Genomic DNA, 22274 nt, shown 5'->3' with positions numbered 1-22274 from the left:
TTTGTCTGAACCCCATTCCCATTCGTTAGAGTCTGTGGAATAGCGATTCTCTTGTTGAATTTTGGCAGCTTTGATTTGTAATGCTTCTTTTGTGCTTTTAGTGTGGACCTTGGAAGTCAGGAAACCAAGTCCCTTCAAGCATTCCTTCTTGAAAGTCAATTCAGGTTGTAAAGGTTCAATGATGCCTTCCTTTCATAACCCAAGAGGGCTTTTTCCATCATACCCAAATTTTTGTAGAATCTTGAAGCCCTTGCCATATTTCTCATAGGGTATATTGATGTGATCTTGTGTGTCATCTTCAATGTCTTTATAGAGCATTTTGTATAAAGTCTTCCTCTTCTAGTTCACCCCATCTTTGAAAGGTAGTAGGGTCCCATTCGAGTACCACAATGGATACTTGCTTGTTAGGATGTGGTCTTCCATATTCTTTTGGGGAACTCATGACTTGTCATAAGTACATGGTCTAATTTAAAGTGTATTCTCCCATGCCTTTATCCTGAAATTTGCCTTTAAGCTCACCTTGCTTTGATGTCAAAGGTTTCAATGACTCAGGATCAATGTATGCTGAAGAAGGAACAACTTCATGATTATTGGGAATGATGGTCTCAGTTTGTGATCTCAGGTTATTGCAATATATGAACAGATTAGGATCACCGTTAACTGTTACTTCGAATCCATTGTGGGGAAACTTGATGCATTGGTGATATGTCGATGGGACTGCCCTCATTTCATGAATCCAAGGACATCCTAGCAATATATTATAAGTGAGATCTAGATCCAAGACTTGACAAACCACATCCTTTGTAACTGGCCCAACTCTGAGAGGTAAGGTGACTGTGCCTTTGGATGAGTGCTCTTCATCATCATATGCCTTGATGGTGATTTGATTTGTTGAATTCACAGCTTTATCAGAATATCCCAATTGTTTAATTGTGCTCAATGTACAAATGTTTAGACCAGCTCCTCCATCTATCAGGACTCGCTTTATTCTATGTTTGTGTATGAAGGCTTCAACATGTAATGGTGCATTATGTGGCTGACTTACGAAGGCATCATCAGCTTCTGTGAATGTAAGGGAATGTGGAATGGAAAGGTATCCCACCATGGCTTGAAACTGGTCCACGTTCAGATTAGTAGGAATGGCGGTGTCTCTCAAGATTTTGTCAATAATAGCTTTATGAGCGGGGGATATGCGTAAGAGCTCAAGTATGGAGATGAGCACGGGTGTCTTCCCTAACTGTTCTACAAGGTCATACTCAGGTTTTGTTGATGAAGAATCAGTGTTTTTAGTTGAAGCACTTGGCAAAGTAATTTTACCTCGACGGGTTGTAACATGACATTCAGAAAGTAGGTTCAGAAGAAGATCCAACACCTTTTAGGACAATCCTAGGTCTCTGAGTAGGATTCTCAGGGTTTTTGTCTTTGATGATAATAGTAGAGACATAATTGTCCATCGAGATGTGATTGATGGTTGAATCATAGTTGTAAGGTGCTCTGGTATAGTTGGTTTGATCATTTGTGGCTTTATCTTTTCCCTTGTCATGCTTTGGGAACGGTTCCTTAAACATCTCGTGTTCTTGATTGGATGAGTGTCCCTCAATCTCAATGTCACCTCTATCAATGAGATCTTGTACGATGTTCTTCAGTCGATGACAATTTTCTGTCTTATGACCCTTGCTCTTATGAAATTCACAATACTCATTATCATTCCACCAATTTGGTTTAAGCTTTGGTTCATATGGAGGAAAATCTGGAACTGTGGTTACCTTGTTTGCCACTAACTTTTTGAAGACTGACTCAAGTGGTTCTCCCAATGGAGTGTACTTCCTTCGTGATCTAGAAGTTGTTTGAGTATTCACTTGATTGTTGGTAGAACTTGATCCCAAAAAGATGAATTTGGGTCGCACTGTATTGGCATCAACAACACCATCATTAACTGTGTTCTTGTTTTTATTCCAGAATCTTGGCTTGTCTTTTCCTTTAAAATCATCTTTGTTTTCCTTGAATATCTTAATGACTCCTTGCTCAATTAGGACCTTTTCTGTTGCTAAGCCTTTTTCAATGACGTCCCTGAAGGTGGACAAACAAGCTTTTCTTAGATCATAGCCAATGTCTTTGTTAACGTTTTGTGTGAACATCTCTACCATTTTTTTTTGTGGAATTTCACAAGAGCATCTGCTAGCTAGATTCCTCCATCTTTGTAAAAATGATGCAAAAGACTCTCCCTCTTTTTGCTTGGTGTTGCATAAAGTAGTGACCGATATGTCTGTCTCTATGTTGTAGGAGATATGTTGAATAAATGCCTCTGCTAAGTCACCCCATGACTTAATACCAGGTGGGAGCTGGGAGAACCATTCCATAGCTTGATCACCTAAGCTTTGTGGGAATAATCTCATCAAATATGTCTCTTCTGCTGCTACTTCAATGCAAGCTGTGAAAAACTGTCTTATGTGTGCCTTAGGATCCCCTTTTCCTCTATACTTATCAAATTTAGGCATCACAAAGTGTGTAGGAAATGGAGGCATTGGAATGCTCTTGTCGAATGGATAAGGACATATGTCTCTCATTGTGTATGTTGGCTTTGGTGTATTTATATCCTCCATTTTCTTTTGTAAGTCCCTGATTTGTTGCTCCAAATTGCTCTTAGGTGGAGATCGACTTCTTGAAGCATACCCCATGTTTGAGGCACCAATTGGAGGAGGAGCATGTTGCATATATGGATGATATTGATCATACACATGTTCATATGGAGGAGGTCTATAGTGGTGCTGCGTATATGGACCACTTGGTATAGATTCATGTTGAGGAACACCATATCTATTTTGTGCATGTATACCATACTCTACAGGCATGTCATGTTCTACTGTGTTGACCCCAAATTTGACACGGGGTTTCCTTGTGTCCAAATTTTGAGCATGCCTTTGAATATCCAATTGCTTTGGTGGTTGATCCTTAGCATTTGTATGTGATTGAGCATATCTTTCTGTGTAAGACTTCCATAATGGTCTACGAAGGTGAGTATCATATGCTTGACCATGTGTATGTGGGACCTCTGGTTTTTGAAACAAAGATGATGGTGATTCAAGTACCATATATGGTCCTCTATTTCCTCCACTATTAGGTCTCCCTTGATCCATGTTGGATTGAGTTTGTTGCAAAGGTCGATTTTCCATTATTTGAGACATGTCAAAATCATGAGGTATCTTGGCTCCACTTTGTGCCATCATTTGTAAGAAGTATTGTCTATCTCTCCTCATTATTTCCTCAACCAACCGATTGAAATGGGGATTCATAATGGATTCTTCCACATCTGCTGAATGTACTGAAAAGTTGTCCATATTGTCATTGTGTGTATCATTGTTGTTTGTAGTGCCCATGTTCTCAACATTTGGAATGTTTCTCTAGACATCCATGTCAGGTAATGTAGTGTGATCAGGATTGAAAAAGACATCATTGTCATATATATAGACACTCATGTTTGCGGACTCTTGAGCCTCTTTGGTTTCTCTCCTAGATTTTTAAAGATGGGTTTCAACCATGAACTAGGTATTGACCAAGATGTGTGAGCCTAGATGAAAATGGAAAAAGTATGGAAGACCAAGAGTTGGATAGAGTGTAAATGAATCTGAGGTGTACTTGCAATGTCCAAAGTGTAAGACCAAGTATGTATGTAGTAGAGTAGGTGTGACTTCCAAAGAGAGGATAGTTTCTCTTGATGAGGTAAGTTGACCTTGACTCTAAGTAAGACCAAATGAGACCCAAAGGTAAGAAACCTTGATGAGGGACCACTTAGCAAAGTATTGTTGTATGTAGTGTGTTGACAAAGTATAGTGAGGACAAGCAAGTGACCTTTTGACTCAAGTTTAGACAATTGCAAATGTAAAATGAGATGTGAAGCAATGATGGACTGTGTGAGACCCAAAGATAGGTTGAATGCTAAATGAAACTTGGAAAAATGACCTAGGAAGCTCAAGAATTCCGAAACTGATTGTGTTTGTTTGCTGGATTGTAAAATTTCTGTAATTCTGAACACAGATGTTCCTGTATACTTCACAGACGTGATTCCCTTACACAGACCTGTCTCTATTCAACATAGACATGGTTAGACAGCACAAACATGATTCTACCCTTCACAGATGCACTTAGACATCACAGACGTGATTATGACAAATACAGATGCGTTTCTATAAAATTTGTGTGCAATTTTTTCCAATCTGTGAAGTCATTTTGTTGTGACCAAATCTGACTGTTTGACTGTTTTTCGTGACAAAAGGACACAATGTTGATGAGGACTCAATGTTTGTAAGTGTCTATACTCCAAAATGACTCCAATAAAAAGTGTGTTGTTTGATGTAAAAATTGTTTTGCATACACTTGAAGACACAAAAGACACGATGTTTTGTTTGTTTGGTCTTGGTGTTTGAATGTTTGAATGTTTAACATAAGTCAAGCACAATTCTTATGGCTGGCCAAGACAATAGTTGTTGATCCCACATGGGGTTTTACCCCCAAGGATACGCTATTCAAAGTGGATACTTAGATGCTTGACCTCACTGGCTCCACCCTCGGCACTCACTTCTCGGGTTAGCCAAGCATCAGTCCCCACGAAAACTCCCCATGGTGAACTTTGTATCTCTACTAAGAACCATATGTGTGTGGGCCGCTACCAGAGGTCCGACCTCCTGCCCCAATAACTAGAAGGATTTGGGCTTCTAAAACAAAAAGGTGCTAGTAAGGGCATCCGCTCGTGTGGCCATACATGCGGCACTTTCAGCTCTGTAAATACAGAAGGCTCCCAGCCGGTAGGGGTTACGCCCTACAACTGATCAAATAAATTTTATCAAATGGGTTTATGGGGAGACATAGTGTCGGTATGAACTAATCAGCACACGTTATCCATAGTTTTCACCATGAATACATTTGTTTATAGTGGTTCGGAAGAGGTGGGTTTTCCTCGCTACCACTTGGATCATTCTCTTCTCACTAGTAGTCCTAATAACCACACGGGAAGAGAGGCCCTCTAAAGAGTAAACAAAAAGAGCCTATTTCTCAAGACACAAAAGACAATGATTCAATTTTAGTGCACCAATTGAAGTGTTTGCTAGTCTATGAAAACAAAGCACACAATAAAAATCCAAAAAACCCTTGCCAAGGACCTGCAACAAAAAGTTGTTAGTAGTTTGGATTGTTTCAAATAATCACCCCTTCCTGCAAGCACACAAGTTAGGTTAATTTTAAACCCAAAAGACTTTGTGAAAATAGGGGGGCCTTCAACCAAACGATTTTGCTTTCAAGACAAGCTGCACCAATTTCATTAGCTAAATCTGAAAATGTTAGCACAAAATAAACCAGATCTGAAATCCTAAATACAAAACTCAAAACCGAATCAATAAACTTCAAAATTTTTGAAATTGGTTAACACAGACACGGTTACCCTTTGCACAGACATGCTTCGAAAACACAGATGCGGTTTTGTGATGCAGATGCGGCTCTGCAATGCACAAACGCGTTTAGAAAACACAGATGCGCCTGAGAGACACAGACGTGCCTATGCTCTGCACAAACGCACCTGGGTGACACAGACGTGCCTTTTTGGCATAGACGCCCCTACATGATGCAGATGTGGCCGTATTCAACACAGATGTGGTTCAAAATGCAGACGTGCCTGGCACAAACCCAGACGCGCCTGGCAGACATAGATGCGCCTAACACCAACGTAGACGCGCCTAAATGTTTTTTGACATTTTTGACCCCTCATCTAATGCACATTTATTGCTCTACCTATCATGCATTAATGACAACAATAAATGCATCGAAGTACGAGGAGGTTTGGTGGTACTTACCAGCTCTCCTGCCTCTGCTAGCCTCTGGAATCGGCAAACCCTAGCCTAACAACAACAAAGATCCACCATAACATATGAAGATTACCTAAGACAATGCAAATCAAATGAAATCACAAAGATTATACCATCACATGTCCAATAGGGTTTTGATCTCCATTTTTCCTATCTCCATTGATCTTTCTTGAATATATTTGCTCTCAGATTTTATGTGCACAAGAGCTCAACAAAGAATGGAATGTGGTTGCAAGTAGGATCATAATGTAGTCAAGTCCTTATGATCATCGATTAGGGTTTGATAATGAAGGAAGCATCTTCTTATATAGAAGACACTATAAGAAATGGAGGGATAAGATTGAGAGGTGTAAAAAGGAGGTCGGCTAGGATTAGAGGGTAGGTAAAAGAAATAATAAAATAATGAAAGAGGTAGGTAGTGTAGGAATTAAGAGATGAATGACATGTGTCATGGGTAGAAAAAGGCTAATGAATTAATTAAATAAATAAAGATTTATTTAATTAATAGAAGAAATGAGATCAATTAAATAAATAAATATTTATTTAATTTAGGAAAAGGATAATTTAAATAAATAAATGTATTTATTTAAATGAGAAATAAGGTTAGAAGAGGATAAATGAATTAATTAAATAAACAAAGATTTATTTAATTAATAGAAGAATTAGGCTTAGATAATTAAATAAAAAAAATATTTATTTAATTAGACATGACAATTTTGGGTGTCTACAATGACAACTTTTTTCAATTTTGACAAATTTTGAGTAACTTTGACAATTTGACTCAACTAAGACTAGATCTAACATCTAATGGTCCTAATGACCTTATTACAACATAAATGGCATCTCAAGACCTTATTTACATCCTTGAAACTTAAAAACACAAAATGTTCATATTTAGCCTCATAGAGGCTTGAGGGTAAGTTAGGTGCTCCTGCACCATACACCCCATATAAGAGAACTCACGTCCCATGAGAGAAATCCAGCTCCATGTTGTTGTTGCACACCTGAAACACTTGCAACAAAAGGTTAAATAGTAGAACACAATTTCATATCAGACCATAAAGGACTAAAAACTATCATTCTTGGTTTACACAAAGAATTGCCATGAGGTGCTTGCACTTGCACCCTTTCCAACACACTCTTAGTTCTTCCCTTCTGAACTAGTCCTTCAACACCTACTCTTATACTCAACTTATAAAAATCATCAGTATATGCCTTCACATCTAAATCCCTCTATTTTAAATCTTGCAATTTCTTAAACAACTGAACTTCATAGTCTCTAGGAATAAATTTACCTTTAAGTTTTGCAATCATCTTGTCCCAAGATATGATCTTGGCTTTGCCTTTTTTTCTTCTCTCTTCTTTCTCATAGTCCCCCCAAAGAAGTGTATGTCCCTTCAGCTTAGTGTTTTCCACCTTGTCCTTCTGATCATCAAGTACATCTTCACTCTCAAAATAAGTGTTCATGGCTAAAACCCAATCAAGTAACTCTTCTTCATTAAGATTCCCACCATACATAGGTAGATCAACTCTTGTCTCGTATTGATCACCTTTCACTGCCTTTAACAATTTGAGTGTCTGTTGCTCTTCAGGATCTATCTTCTCTTCCCCCTGTGCTTCTTGGAACTCCTCTTCTTCTTCCTCTTCATCACTCACATCCCCTATATCAATATTCCTTCTTTGATTAGATTCTAAGGCTTCAAACTGCATCACAACATTGTAGGATTCTTGTAACCTTGCATTCTCCTTCAACTCCCACAACTCTCTAGCAGTACCCACACTCTTAGGAGGAATATTGTCTTCAACCCCATACTCACTCTTCTCTCAAATCCCAATTGTCTTCTTCAAGGACCTACTTCCTTGCTTTGATACCAATATGATGCAGAGCATCCAACAAACTTAACCAACTAGGGATATTTATTTCTCCCAACTCACCTAATAAAAAAGATTATTGCTCCCCATAAAGTGACAAGAGTCCTCACAAGGTTACTAGCCTCACTAATAATCAACTCACATCATGAATTAGATACTCTCAAATAAATGAACCCTTTGACACCCTTCCATGGGCCTTCCAAAAAGAGAAACTATGAACCTTTACCCTCCCTACCACCCATAAGGTCACAAGATATGCTACTGTTGCAACACTGCCATTCTATAACAGTCAAGTATGCTTGAGGACTCAACTCCCAACACCAATTAGGAACACACCAACCCAAAGTTACTCAAGAACACATCAGTGAATCTCTCTCCCATAACCAAAACACAAGTCTCAACCCCCCAACCACCCTAGAAAGCATCTTGACACCCTGTTGTCTTAACACTGTTCACAAAGACAAAACAACAACAATAGGACATACCTACTCCTTTTTTTTAGCCCTCCCAATACACTTGATGAATATGGAGGAAAAAACTACCATTCCTCTGACATCCAAACTCAACACCAACCCCAACAATCAACTCTTGACTTTGAAAAATAAGAAAACCCAGTTTGTTGTCCTAATGTGACAATCACATCCATGTTTAGAGGGCAGCCAATAAACATTGAACACTTTGGTTTGATAAAAGAAAAATATTGTTTGTCACAGAATTGTGTCACCCACACACACCCTAATAACACTCAACACCCTTCAAGGATCCTTTTCTTGTACTCTATCCATTCAGGTTCTTCAAAACCCCGCTGTCATGGCATACCGAGATACTGATTTCAGTCTTGCATCCACCTTCAACACGTGCAATTTGCATCTTGAAGAGTTGAAAATATTAAAACACATGAAGCTACATATTTAAAAGAGTTTCCATTCATTGGGAGATTCTTTCAACATGGAAACAAAACATAATACATTTTCCTTGCTCTTAGATTACCCTAGTGTGGGATTTTGACAAATTTTAGAAAAAACAAGATATCTTCTTCTATATTGCACCAAACCAAATGAAACCACTTGGAAATGGAAGAAGACTAATTCATACACCATAACAAATAGATTTTCAAAGAAGATGAATAAGATTTGACAATGAACAAAACCTTAGAGTAGACTGTCATGTGGAATAAAACAAGAAAGTGTAGAAAACTTCAGAATTCTTATTAATTTCTCCCCAATATAGTCAACAACAATCTTGATTCAACCTTCCCAAGGTTTATTTATGCATCCAAATGTTGGTTAAAACTTCTCCAACTACATTTCAAACCATATGTACGTTGGGTACAATAATGCAACTTTTTGTGTAAATGAAAACTTGACAACTTTTAGTTCTAAACCTTCCTATGACCCAAAACTCATCAAAATAGGTCCAAATAGGTATAAAAAACCCTTACATTATATTAGTCATCAAATTTGACCCATTGAGGCACATTGTCCACATATTGACAACTTTTTCGATTTTGACAATTTTTGAGTAAGTTTGACAATTTGACTCAACTAAGACTAGATCTAACATCTAATGGTCCTAATAACCTTATTACAACATAAATGGTCTCTCAAGACCTTATTTACATCTTTGACACTTCGAAAAACAAAATTTTCACATTTAGCCTCATAGAGGCTTGAGGGTAAGTTAGGTGCTCCTGCACCACCTAATATCATTTAAACTATGAAGTCTAGGTATCTAATTATGAATCATACAAGATTATGAGTAACATTAAAATTTGAAAGATATATAAATTTTATTATTATAAAATTAAAGTTGGAAACAATATGTTTAAAGTAAATAATTGTAAGATAGCCCTTCCATTCTTTTATAGACAATATTTACAGAAGGTTGTTTGAGAGATACAAGGTAAGCATAACACAAACTATTTCCACTTGTTAAGCTCACCTCTACCATTTATTTGAGCACTATTTTCCATGTTGTTTCCAATAGGGTTTTTTGAGTGTCCTTTTTTAATTATTCTTGATAAAGTCTTTATGAAAAGTTTTTTTTTTAAATACCTTGACTGTCATGGAGCTGTTTAACCAATATCCTATTCTCACTATCATTCAGATGTCACTGTGATCTTGAGTATTGATATGAATCATGGCTCTTTGATTGTCATCTCTTATCCTTCACTTTACATGCCCTACCACTATCTTTCCAAGGTAATTGTCCTTTCACGAGTACACCATTACCTTGTTTCATTTTGACACCCTTTCACAAATTTGTGGCTTTCTAAATGCATGAGCTAGATTGTCTTTACAAAGGAAGTGGCTAAACTCCACACAAAACAGTATTCTGTACGGTTTTTAAAATCCACAAAACACAATGGATTTCTACAAAATTTTCAAAAATAAAATCTTCATGTTCTACATCCCCATTGCTGTTAAACCACAAAAAATCTGACAAGAAAGCTCTATGTTTTACAAACCTAAGAGATTTTTTGGAATACCATTTTGTATAGAAATTAACCTATACCCTTTACAAACACTATCTTATACTTGCATTGATTGTCATTTTGACTATCCTAACACTTGTTAACTATCATAATGTTCTTTACTTTTGGTTGTCAAGGAATTGTCCTTTCATTGTGACTAAAATTTTTCCATCTACCATTAGGATATGTCATTCACTTTACTACAAGCTCATGTAGCTCTGGTAAGCGAGGTAAAATCTATTTTAAATGGACAATAGTAAAATCCATTCCATTTATCATATCTGAATGGTTAGATAAAATTCTGATAGAATATTTCTTTTTTTGGTAGAAAAAGTATGAGTCATGAATCATGTGGCACTACAAGTAGCCTAATAGAATGACATGGTAGCCTAAAGTGGAGGAAGTAAATCTCAAATATTGTGTAGACCAAGATAATAGTAGATGAGATATGGTATTGTATGCTAAAGTAGAATAAAATAAAATTGCTTAGAAGAGGTGGATACATTATGCATTATGCATTATGACATTCCTTAAAGGATTTTAGGAGGTTTATAATGGTCAATGATTAGTATTTTAGAGGATGTGACATGACTTATATTGAAAGGCCTTAGAATTAAAAGAGGCAAATGTAAGTGTACATTTATTTTCCATGTATCATATATGTGTATTCAACATATGTTAAGGTTGAAAAATCAATTGAAAGAGTTTTACTATACAATTGAAAGAGGCGATTCAAATAGTATAGATATTTTCTATGGAAGTTATACATATGTTGAGAGCATGCTAAGGTTGAAAAATTAATTAAAATAGCAGTTATATAATTCAACTCTTATTTGTCAAAGCATGAGCTCACCAAAATTTCTACCTAAGGTTTCTAATATAGTCGCATCCCTAGTGCATTTGAATCTTGTAGCAACCAAAATTTCTACCTAAGGTTTCTAATATTTTGTTTGATTTCTATCTTTTACATTGTTTTGTAAGTTTTTCCATTTGTTTATGATTTTTTTCCTATATAATGCATAGGAAAAAGTTTACAATTTTGTATTCAACTATTAACTCTAAAGATTATTTACTAACTAGAATTTGAGGATAGTGAAGACATTTTTTTTTTAATTTTGTTCTAATACTAGTAGAAAGGAAGTTTTTTGGATAAAAATTATGAAAGATTCAATAAATTTCACCTTAAAAATAACTTTACTTAAGAAGTCTAGCTTCCATGATGTTGTAAAGCTAAGTTTTCTTCTAATTATAGATAGGCATAACACAACATGACCAAGAAGCCACCAAGAATAACCAAAACCATACTTATTGTGGAGATTAATTTGAGTGTTTATTCATGTAAAAACTTAAGTATTTTTGAAACTATTTAGTCAAAATATAGCTAAGAGTCAATTTTGAAGTTGTATATTATTATCATTGTTTATTATTGAACATATTTTTGTTTTCATTTTTTAATAAATGTATCTTAAAAATTACATCATTTAGCGTGTACACCACAAATACACAATTTATTTTTTTTAAGTCTATAGAATGAAGCATAAAGTACTCTTGTATAACTCTTTCAAATATAGATAAGTAGACCAAAAGTTATTAAAAAAATTAATACATATGTATTGAGGAATATAAAGACACTCTTCAAAGAAAATAAAATTAAATACCTTAACTTATTCAGAATATAAAAATAATTGTATGGCTAAAATGCTAAGAAGTATCTATTCATTTTAGTGGTGGTTTTGTAAAAGTTTATTTCAAAGCATGTAAATTTGGTGACGTTGAAGAGTAAACTGAAGTTTTTTCATATTTAAAACATGAATTGAGGAGCCAATAGAGATGTTCAACCCTTAGGATTTGAAATCCAAATCTAAATGTATGTCGTATCATCAATTTTTGTAAAGTATTAAAAATGTATATGCATAAAAAAATATATGGTATATGGTATTGTATAGCACATATTTCATGCATTTCGTTTAGGTGTTGTAGAACACATATTTCATGTATATGGTGCTCTCTCTATTTTGTGACCCTTGTCTAAATGAATAGATTTTTTTCTTGGAATGAAATCAAAATTGAGTCTGGTTGTCATTTCCCTCCCTTCCTTGTAAACCCCAAAAGATGAAATCCTTCATTTAGTATTGGTTGAGTTTTTAAGCTAGGTGCTTTTAGCAAAGTGTTCATAATTATAAGATAATGCTCAATTTTGGAGTTTTACACCCCTAGGTTTATTGTACAAAAATGATTACTCAAGATTAACTTCACTACATTCTATATTCAAAATACAAAGATGGCAATTGAACTTTTAAAAAATGGGTAAAGGGTAGTTACAAAGGAATCATTGGAAGCCAAAATTTAATGACCTTAGTGATGATTTTAAATTTATCTGACAAAATAAATAATCAAAATCTCCACCCCCACCCCCCCTTCTCCCCCCGCCCCACATCTTAGTGAGTAATGATCATTAACCAAATTCTTCACATTAAAAAACATGAATTTCAAATTACTAAAACAAAAAATGAACTTCCTAGGCAATTATCTAGTTTAGGGAACATAAGCATATATACAATCTAATACAAGACAAACATTATTGTAGAAAATAAACCATGGATATTTTAAACATAATAATATGACATAACTAAATGTTATATAATGAATATATTAAAAGAACAAAAAGTATTTGCTAAAATCATACAGTTAAAAATATTAATACAAAATAATTTAAAATAAGTAAAAAAAATATAAAAGTAAAAACTTTTGTCTTTTAGTAAACAAACTTTTTCCAATCAAATTTTAAATGAAATTTAATATGAATAACGCAAATTAATATAATATTTAAAATTTATAAATTTTATTCAGAATTCAATACGACAACATAATATAATTTTTTAATTAAGAAATTGAAATACATAAATATATACATTTATTAAAAAATTTCTCGAAAAGAGCAACTTACTTTTTAATTCTATTACACATCGAATGCCTTGTAAACCACGAATCTTATTAATGGAAACTAAAACACTATCTAATAATAATAATAATAATTAGCCTGAGCAATCACGAGCAAAGTGATAAGGTAAGGACTTATTTCCTGTGTTCACCGTCATTTGACTGATTCTGCTTCATTCATTTTCTTATCATCTTTCACTATTGCCGTGTTAAATTCATTTGACTTGTTCTGCTTCACTCATTTCTTGCCTTCTCTCACTGCTGAATGGGATTACCCACCTCTCTGCTTATTTCCTTGACTTGAGTTACAACAACTTTGAAGGGTTGGTACCTTTGTGGTTGGGAAATATGACTAGTTTGGTTTCGCTTTGGTTGTATGAATGTCCATTATTAAGCGGTTCATTTCCCTTGAGTCTCTCTCACCTAGCTACTCTAAAAGAGCTTAGGTTAGGGGGAGGAAAGTTAATTAGTGGGAATTTAAGTCAAATATTCTGTGGGGAATGGTTTCAGCTCAATAAACTTTTTCTTGCATGGTCCAATATGAAAGGAACCATGCCACCTTGTATTGCAAATTTTTCCTCCCTCATTTATCTTATCTTACTATTCCTTCTTCTATTGGAAATCTCTCTTCCTTGCAACACTTATTTCTCTATGACAATTCGTTGAGTGGAGAGATTCCACCATCACTTGGTCGAATTCCATCTTTAACTTATTTATGTCAGATTGTTTCCAATTTTTTAAGTGGAAAGATACCTCCCAAGTGGGGTAAAATTTCCTCTTTAGTGGCTTTAGAGCTCTCCTTGGATTTCTTGAGTGGCAATATACCTTCCCAGTTAGGGGAACTATCATCTCTAACATATCTTGAGCTTAGTGACAATAAACTAAATGGTAGCATTCCCAGTTCAATTGGAAGTCTTCCTAGTATTGCAGGTATTTATATATCTTCAAACAATCTTCAAGGAAACCTTTTTCTGAACTTTTGTCAAAATTTGACTAGTCTTTATTCATTTGGTGTATCCTACAATGAGTTGACTATAATCATTAAACCAGATTGGGTGCCCACAATTCATTTCTATGATCTATACTTAGCTTCATGTAATATTGGGGGTATCAGTCCACCATTCCTTTCCACACAGTATAGATTGTCCAAGTTAGATCTCTCCAACAATAGTCTATTTGCAGATATTCCAAATTGGTTAGGGCCACTTCCTTCTTTGGAAAACCTTAACTTGTCTTACAATAACTTGCAAGGTCATGTTTCATCCAACTTGATTACAAGAGATCTTCAGAGTGTGGACTTACACAGTAACATGTTACAAGGTCCTCTTCCTTTTTCTTTAGTGCAAGCACCAAACATGAAACTATTGGACTTGTCTCAAAATAGATTCAAAGGATTTATTGCAAAGGATATTGGCAATATTCTACTAGCCATTCAACTTTTCTCTCTTTCAACAAATGATGTAAGTGGTGATATACCTTTTTCAATCGGTCTTCTACAATGGATGGAGGTTTTGGATCTGGGTAAGTGCACAAAGATGGTGGTAAAAATGGGGGTATAAGTGGAAACCATTTTTTCAGAAATCATGTGAACTTGAACTTGGAGGCAAACTTTGAAAGTCATCCACTCAAGATATGAAGATAATCAAAAGAACAAATATTGTATTACTCTGAATCTAGTTTCCAAACTACTAAACTTTTTCAAAATTGGATAAGATTAAGGGGGTCAAATCCTTCACGCGAAAAACAAACCCTGATTTTTTCTGAAAAACATAACATAGTGTGTGACGTGCACATCAAAAAAGTCATAGTTAGATTTAGTATTTTGACAAATCCTTTGGCAGAAAGATAGTTAAGAGTGAGCACTAGAAGTTGTGTATTTTTTTGTAATTTTTTGTTGAGTATTTTTTTTATGATTTTTCCAATCGAGCACATCTTGAAAAATTAGGTACCTGTTCATGCACGAAACATAACTTGCACTAAAAAAATTGAGAATACAATTTTTTTTTAAATTGTAAAGAATCAAGTGCACTACAATAATATATAAAGTTTTTTAAATTTGGATAAGTAGATCAAAAGTTTTTTAAAAAATGGTACACGTATGTCTGTGAGAACTATGGAGACACTGGTAAAAGAAATTCAATAATAATGTTAATGTTGTTCGTATTTAAAAAAATTATATGGTTAGAAAGCTTTGAAGATGGGTGAAAATATGGTGGCAATTTTAGAAATACCCACTTGATGAAGTGTAAACCTGATGATAACAAAGTCGAGAATCCAAGTTGATAAAATAAAACATATCAAAAAGGAGGGAAATGGAGGGAAATCAAACTTCCAACCCGTAGCTTTGTAATCCAGGCCTATTTACAAGCCTAAACAGTCAAAAGCGCGTACGGGGTACCTATGGTATAAGAAGCGCGTACACATTGTCTTTACTATAAACAGCACGTATGTGCTACTTCTGTTTAAAATTTGGGAGTGTGTATAATACGATATTGTATATATAATATGTGTATATACATATAATATATAATATATAATATATAATATATATGTATATATGTATATAATAATATATAATATATTAAGTATATATATACACACATATGTGTATTGTCTCCCTCTCTCCCCTTCTCCCTTCCTCCATACCCCATCCCTCTCTCTCTTCTTCTCTCCCTCCCCACTCTTTCTCTCTCCCCCTCTCCCCCTCTCCCTCTCTCTCTCTCTCTCTCTCTCTCTCTCTCTCTCTCTCTCCCTCTCCCCCCCCTCTCTCTCTTCCTCTCTCCCCCTCTCTCCCTCCCTCTCCCTCTCCCTTTCCTTCCCTTCCTTTTCCTTCACATTTTCTTTTTAACAAATAGCGTGTACAAGGTGCTGAGCCTATTAGTTTGCTGTCCTGCCATAACATTTTTAAGGCGTAGGAGCACGTACGCGGTAATGCTGAGTTCTAAGTGCGTACAGGGTGAAAAAAAAGTTACCGTTGGGCTTGCCAACATTTTAGGGACTAATAGTACGTACGCGGTTATTAATATAATACGTACTAACTGTGTACGAGGTACTTAGACATAGTTTTATTTGCCCAAGAGCCTCAATGACCTCAAAAGAAGTTTTTGAGGTTGTTGAAGGCTCCACTGCAACTATGTCTGCAATTCTATTACTGTATTATACATAGAAGTAAGTGAATTTTTTTTTTTTGCATGATTTCAAATGATTGAATTTTTGTTCTTATTAGCTTTGTCAATATTATTGTGATTGTTTAATAGTTTTGATTCAAAAAAATAATGATAAGATGCATATTTATGGTTATTTGATTGTTTATGAACTTTTGTTTACACATATATGTAATATGATTCTATTTAGGACAATCGATATCGACCATGGGAAAGAACAAGCGAGGAACGATGGAACAATGAGAGACTGAAAAGGAAAGACAAAGGCAACTATGAATATATTGCATGACATAAGAACGATAGGACAAGAAATTATGTCATCCTCAACATCTCAATTCGATTTACCAAACGAACATAATGCACCTAATCCAATTGAAGAAGATACATTTGATTTACCGTATGAACCTAATGCAATTGAAGAAGAGATCACATTGAATAATAAATTAGATGATGAACATAAACCTACTCTATTTGATGAATTGAATGTACATAATGCATCGATGTTAACACCTCCTAGAATCATTCGTAGGAAACCAAAGTATCTAATTGACATTGATGAGATTATATTGAAGCCAATGCTTGATAAAATGAATGAATGAACTTGTAGGAGAATGGTTAAAATAATATGGCAAAACTATTTTGAAAACTTAAATCAAACCACAAGATATCAATTAATTGTTCAAATGATTAAAAATTTAAATTTTAGAGAGACAATGAAAATTCTAGGCCTAAGATCATCTGAAAGTAACAGCGAAAGAACTATTGTGATAAATCTATTTGATGCATATCAAGTTATTGGTTCAAAATCACGTACTAAAGATTCTAATGTTACTCGATGTGTCATTACATCAGCCATAATGAGCAAGAAAATAAAAAAAGATCATTTGATAAGAAAAACAAGTAAGTCATTAAACGTTAGTAGAACAACATTAAGTAAAGCATTACAGAGGCAAGAAAAATAGAGGAACCTAACAATAATTCTCTTTGGGCATTCTTGGGTAGACTACCAAGCAAAGACAAGGTTGTTGTTGATGCACTAAGAACATTAATTGAAATTTTTTGGCATGACAACACAAGAGTTTCGCCCAACCAAAGAGATATTTTTAGAAGGCGAATCAGTTGTACAAATCATGAGCCACATGCCAAACACTATTTGGATATGACTCAAACAAAATTTTATGAAGTATTCTTTGAAAATTTTCCTCAAATAAGAATTTCTCAAAGGTTTTTTGAAATGGAAAAACATTTTTATATTAAGATTAATCATGTACGCACCACGTGTTGTTGTAGGATGCATATTGAATTTTCCATGCACTATGATATTTTTCATCATATTTGTTCTACTTTGCACACTAACGATGTTTTGCAGGAATGTAATATACAAGCACCTCGTAAGTTGGTAAGAGATAGACATGATGGTTGCATTTATTATAAGATGCCTTGTTTGGAAGGTTCTTGTGATATAATTGGTGGTTTGCAACATTTACCAAGATGTGTACATTTGGAGAGCACACATGAAACTGGTAGGAAACTAGTTTCTTTTGGAAAATACAAGACAATCACATATGGAGTTAAAGATGGAAAAGATTTAAAGAGATGTTAGTGAAAAATGATATATGTGTAGATGAATTTATGGAAATATTTCAAGAGAAACTAGTTTATGAGTACATAATGCATAGACATAGAGCTCGATGGTTAGATGAGAAATTTAAGTTATGTAAGGACATATTTCCTCTTGGCACCATTGCCTCTATCGTTGATTTCGCTAAAAATTATACACTACAAACTCAAAATGAGGTGCAATCTATGTATTATCATTCTACACAAGTTTCTAGTTTTGTACACATAACATTCATGCATGCAAATGATAGCACAAAGGGGGATAGAAAGGTTGTAAGAGAGTATCACTTCTACATAAGTGATGATCATACTCATTCATCGAAGTTTGTACAAGGATGCTTTAAAGTTTTCTATGATAATTTAAAGGAAAGAAACATACAATACAACCAACACTTAATATGGTCAGATAATTGCACCACACAATTCAAGAATTGAAGGATGTTTTATTGGTTGACAAGGATGCATATGACAAGTGATGTACAACATTTTTGGAATTTCATTGAGGCTGGACATGGTAAGGGAGAACACAATGATGCAGGAGCATGTGTAAAAAGAGCCCTAGCTAGCGAAGAATTGAAGTACGAACGTGTTGCTAAGTTCATAGATGTAGAAACAATTGTGTGATGGTGTAACTCTACGATGGGTCTAGGTAATCCAGGTATGTCAATGGCTTGTAGATATTTTTGATTGATCACTGAATCTAACATTGAAAACTATCTAGATTATTGTACAGTTGGAGGATCGACTGACATGCATTCATTTATGAGTTCAAATGCAAGTTCACTAGTAATTTATATGAGACAGATGGTATGTTTTTTCACTTCATGCATGCATTGTTTGTGGGAAGAGTGTGAATCACAAGAGTGGGTTGACAAATGGTCTTGTAGACCACTGGTTTCCATTGATACATATCAAATTCCCAAAGCACTACAATTGAGCCAGATGGAGACATCAGTGGATTTTGACTATGTATATGACCTAGTGGATTCAGGTGATTTTTTGAGTTAATTTTTTTGCAAGTATTGTTTTTAGTTCATTTTGTTGTACATCACACTTTATTTTTGGTATTAATTATCACTTTATAAAATGCAGGTCATGTGTATGCAGTTGTTGCAGAAGAGAACAATGAAGAAGGAATGGATTACTATTTGTGTCGTTGTGTTGAGCCTAAAAGAAAATTGACAACCACAATCATTGATAGAGAGGGTATTGAGTATCCAATAGGGTCTGTTGTCATGATAGGAACATGGCTTAGGAGATACCCTATCAAGAATTTTGATGTTTGGTTGTTCGAGGACTTTGAAACACACAAAAATATTCTTCATTTCTCTAACCTTATTATTGCAACAAATATTCATTTGATGAAGTATCGTGGTAGACCTCATAACAAGATTTTATGGAAAGTTCGTGAATCTGACCACGAGGCAATACTTGACACAATATGGGTTAGAGTCGATCTTGAAGGCTCGCTTGATTTATTCTATGATTCAGAGTAGAATTATTTTGAGAATTTTGTATACATTGTCGACAAATTGTTCTATATTCGTTTTTTGTATATATAAATGCCCATGAGCTGATTTGTACATGTTTAGGGGAATAATTTTGTATATTTAAATGGCAATGAGCTGATTTATACATATTTAGATGCCAAATTTTGTATATTAAAAATGGCGATGAGATGAATCGCACATATTGTAATGCCAAATTTTGTATAAAAGCCCATGAGATGATTTGTAAGACATTTTTTTGTATATATGTGACAATGTTTTGAGTTTATGTGATTTGATAAGGTCAATCATGAAAATTATTGATAAGCTCAATCATGAGAATTCTTGATTCTTGTATAATCATAGATAATTATTTGAGTCATCATCGGGTCATAGGAGTCATAGATTGAGTCTGGATACAATTTGAGCAAAAAATGTCATTATTATCAAAAAAATTGTCAAAAAAGTTGTCAAGCAACTTGTACATCGTGTCGGTAAGGTACGACTCTCGAAGTTTTGGCACTTTGGGATGCACGAGAGGAGCATGCCTAGCGTAAAACTGCCCAAGTGAAAGCTACCCTACTGTTAAGATTTCTAAAATTGATGGTTACCAGGTGAGATGTGAAAATTTGAAGATGGAAGAAGATGAAAGGATTACTACATTCATGGAAAGGGTAAATGAAATTGTCATGGGAATTCAATGTTGTGGTGGATCTCTGAGTGAAGATGAAATACTTTCTAAAGTTCTAAGAGCTTTACCATCGACTTATAAGATGAAGGCTACTCAATTAATGAATTGAGAACAATGACTAATACTTCTATCAATAGAGATACCTTGGTTGGGAAATTATCTACTTTTGAGCTTGAAGAATTTGGACCTTCTGGAGCTGTGAAGTCTAAACCTGCTTTTCATGCATTTACGTCATCAACCGGCAAGCAAGATTGGAAAACTTTGTATGCAAAGGAATTGGATGATATGAGAAATGAAGATGAAGAATTTGAGCAACTTGAAGCCCTATTTGATAAAAGAGTACCTAAAGGACTGGTAGGAAGTATGTATGAAGGAAAATCACCTCTTAAATTTTTTGCATGTAATAAGATAGGTCATTTTGCATCTAGATGTCCTGAAAGGAAATCAAGATTTGAAGGAAGAGCTAGAAGATATTTTAAGCCTAACCTTGGATATCAGAACAAGCATAAGTACATGAAAAACAAAGATAAATCATGTTACTTTGCGAATGAGGAAGGTGTGACTAATCCTAATGATGAACTGACACAAGACTCTACTAGTGGTTCTAACAATAGAAAGGAATGGGTGTTCCTGACTATCAAGGAAGATGATCTGGCACTGTAAGAGAATGTACCTGAAGAGAAGGCCCTTGCTACATAATTGAAGATAAGGCTGAATGGGTAATTGACAGTGGATGTTCACATCATATGACTGGAGATAAAAGGAAGTTTCTATCTTTGCAAGAATTTGATGGAAGTCTGGTTAGATTTGGAGATGACAAAGCATGCATGATCAAAGGAAGAGGAACTATATCATTAGATGGTAAGCACAATATTGAGAATGTTTATAATGTTTATTATGTAAGAAATTTGGTGAAATGACGGCTATACAGGAATCTCTGAAAGGTAAAAGTGGATTATGTTTTGAGGCCTGTGAATGTTAAAATCAAAAGACCAAAGATAAAAGAAAGATGGAGAATGTTGAATTTGAACAAAGCACTGAAGAAACAAGCAAAGGTTCAGGCAACCCCATAATCAAAGAAGCTCTACAAGGAAACCTCTTGTTAGACAACCTAATGCTCAAAGGTACCCTTCATTCAATTGCTATTGTTTCTCCTGTAATGAATTTGGTTATATGCTTCCAGAATATAGAACTATAATGAAACAAAATGTTCATTGTTTTACTTGCAAGAGATTTGGTTATAAGGCTAGCAATTGCAGAAATCAAATTATGGATGGAAGATTTATTTCTTTTATCGTTATTGTCAGTTATGGAATAGTTTTAAGCACAAGACTAATCAATGTAGATCTAGAATGACTACAAAAAATTCAGAATAGAGGAATGTCAAGTGTTGTGGTGGCAATAAAGTTGGGCACATTGCTAAAGTATGTAGAAGCAAGAATACGAAGAAATATAATTTGGTAAAAAGGAATGGATCTGGAAAGAAGATTGATTTAGAAGAAGGGAGGAATGAAATGAAAAGGATTTGGACAAATAAGAAAGTAGACTTGATAGAAGGTGTTGTTGCATCTGGCCCTTGTGTAGAGATCCCCTCTGGAAACTAGTCTGAAAAGTTTTGGTTTAGGGGGAGCTATAATGAAGATCCCTTTCCCCTGCCAAAGAGGTTGATGTTGTTGTCACATCATGTTGATATATTGGATAAAATGATGAACTTTAACTCTTGGTGAAGATTGTGACAAAAAATATTTCTATGTGGTAGAATGTGAAGTTTCAAAAAGTAACTGTTCACACAGGTAGAGATGTTTAACAAATTTTTGGTGGCATGATGGTTTTGGTGGAAAAACCCTAGATTATTCAAAAGATTACATCAAGTTCTTTTTGTTCATTTCTTTATCAGTGATATGAAAATTTGAAGAGCGGAGAGAAGTATTCGAGCGAAATTACTATCAACAAAGCTAAGGTATTTTCAAATTCTTTCTTATGGATACCAACAAATTCATTAGTTGTGAAGATGAATCTAGACCAGAATTCAAGAAATTTAAGAAAGAACCAATAAGAGATGCTTCAATTGGTGAATTTTTGTCACTACCAGTTAGGGTGGTATGTCTTGAAGATATCTACAAGTTTATTGATGCACAGATTGAGGAGTATGACAATGTGAAAATCAAGAAT

Source organism: Cryptomeria japonica, chromosome 7, assembly GCF_030272615.1.
Source record: "Cryptomeria japonica chromosome 7, Sugi_1.0, whole genome shotgun sequence".
NCBI classification, from domain to species: Eukaryota; Viridiplantae; Streptophyta; class Pinopsida; order Cupressales; family Cupressaceae; genus Cryptomeria; species Cryptomeria japonica.
The sequence above is the reverse complement of the archived record's forward strand: the minus strand, read 5'-3'. Positions refer to the sequence as shown.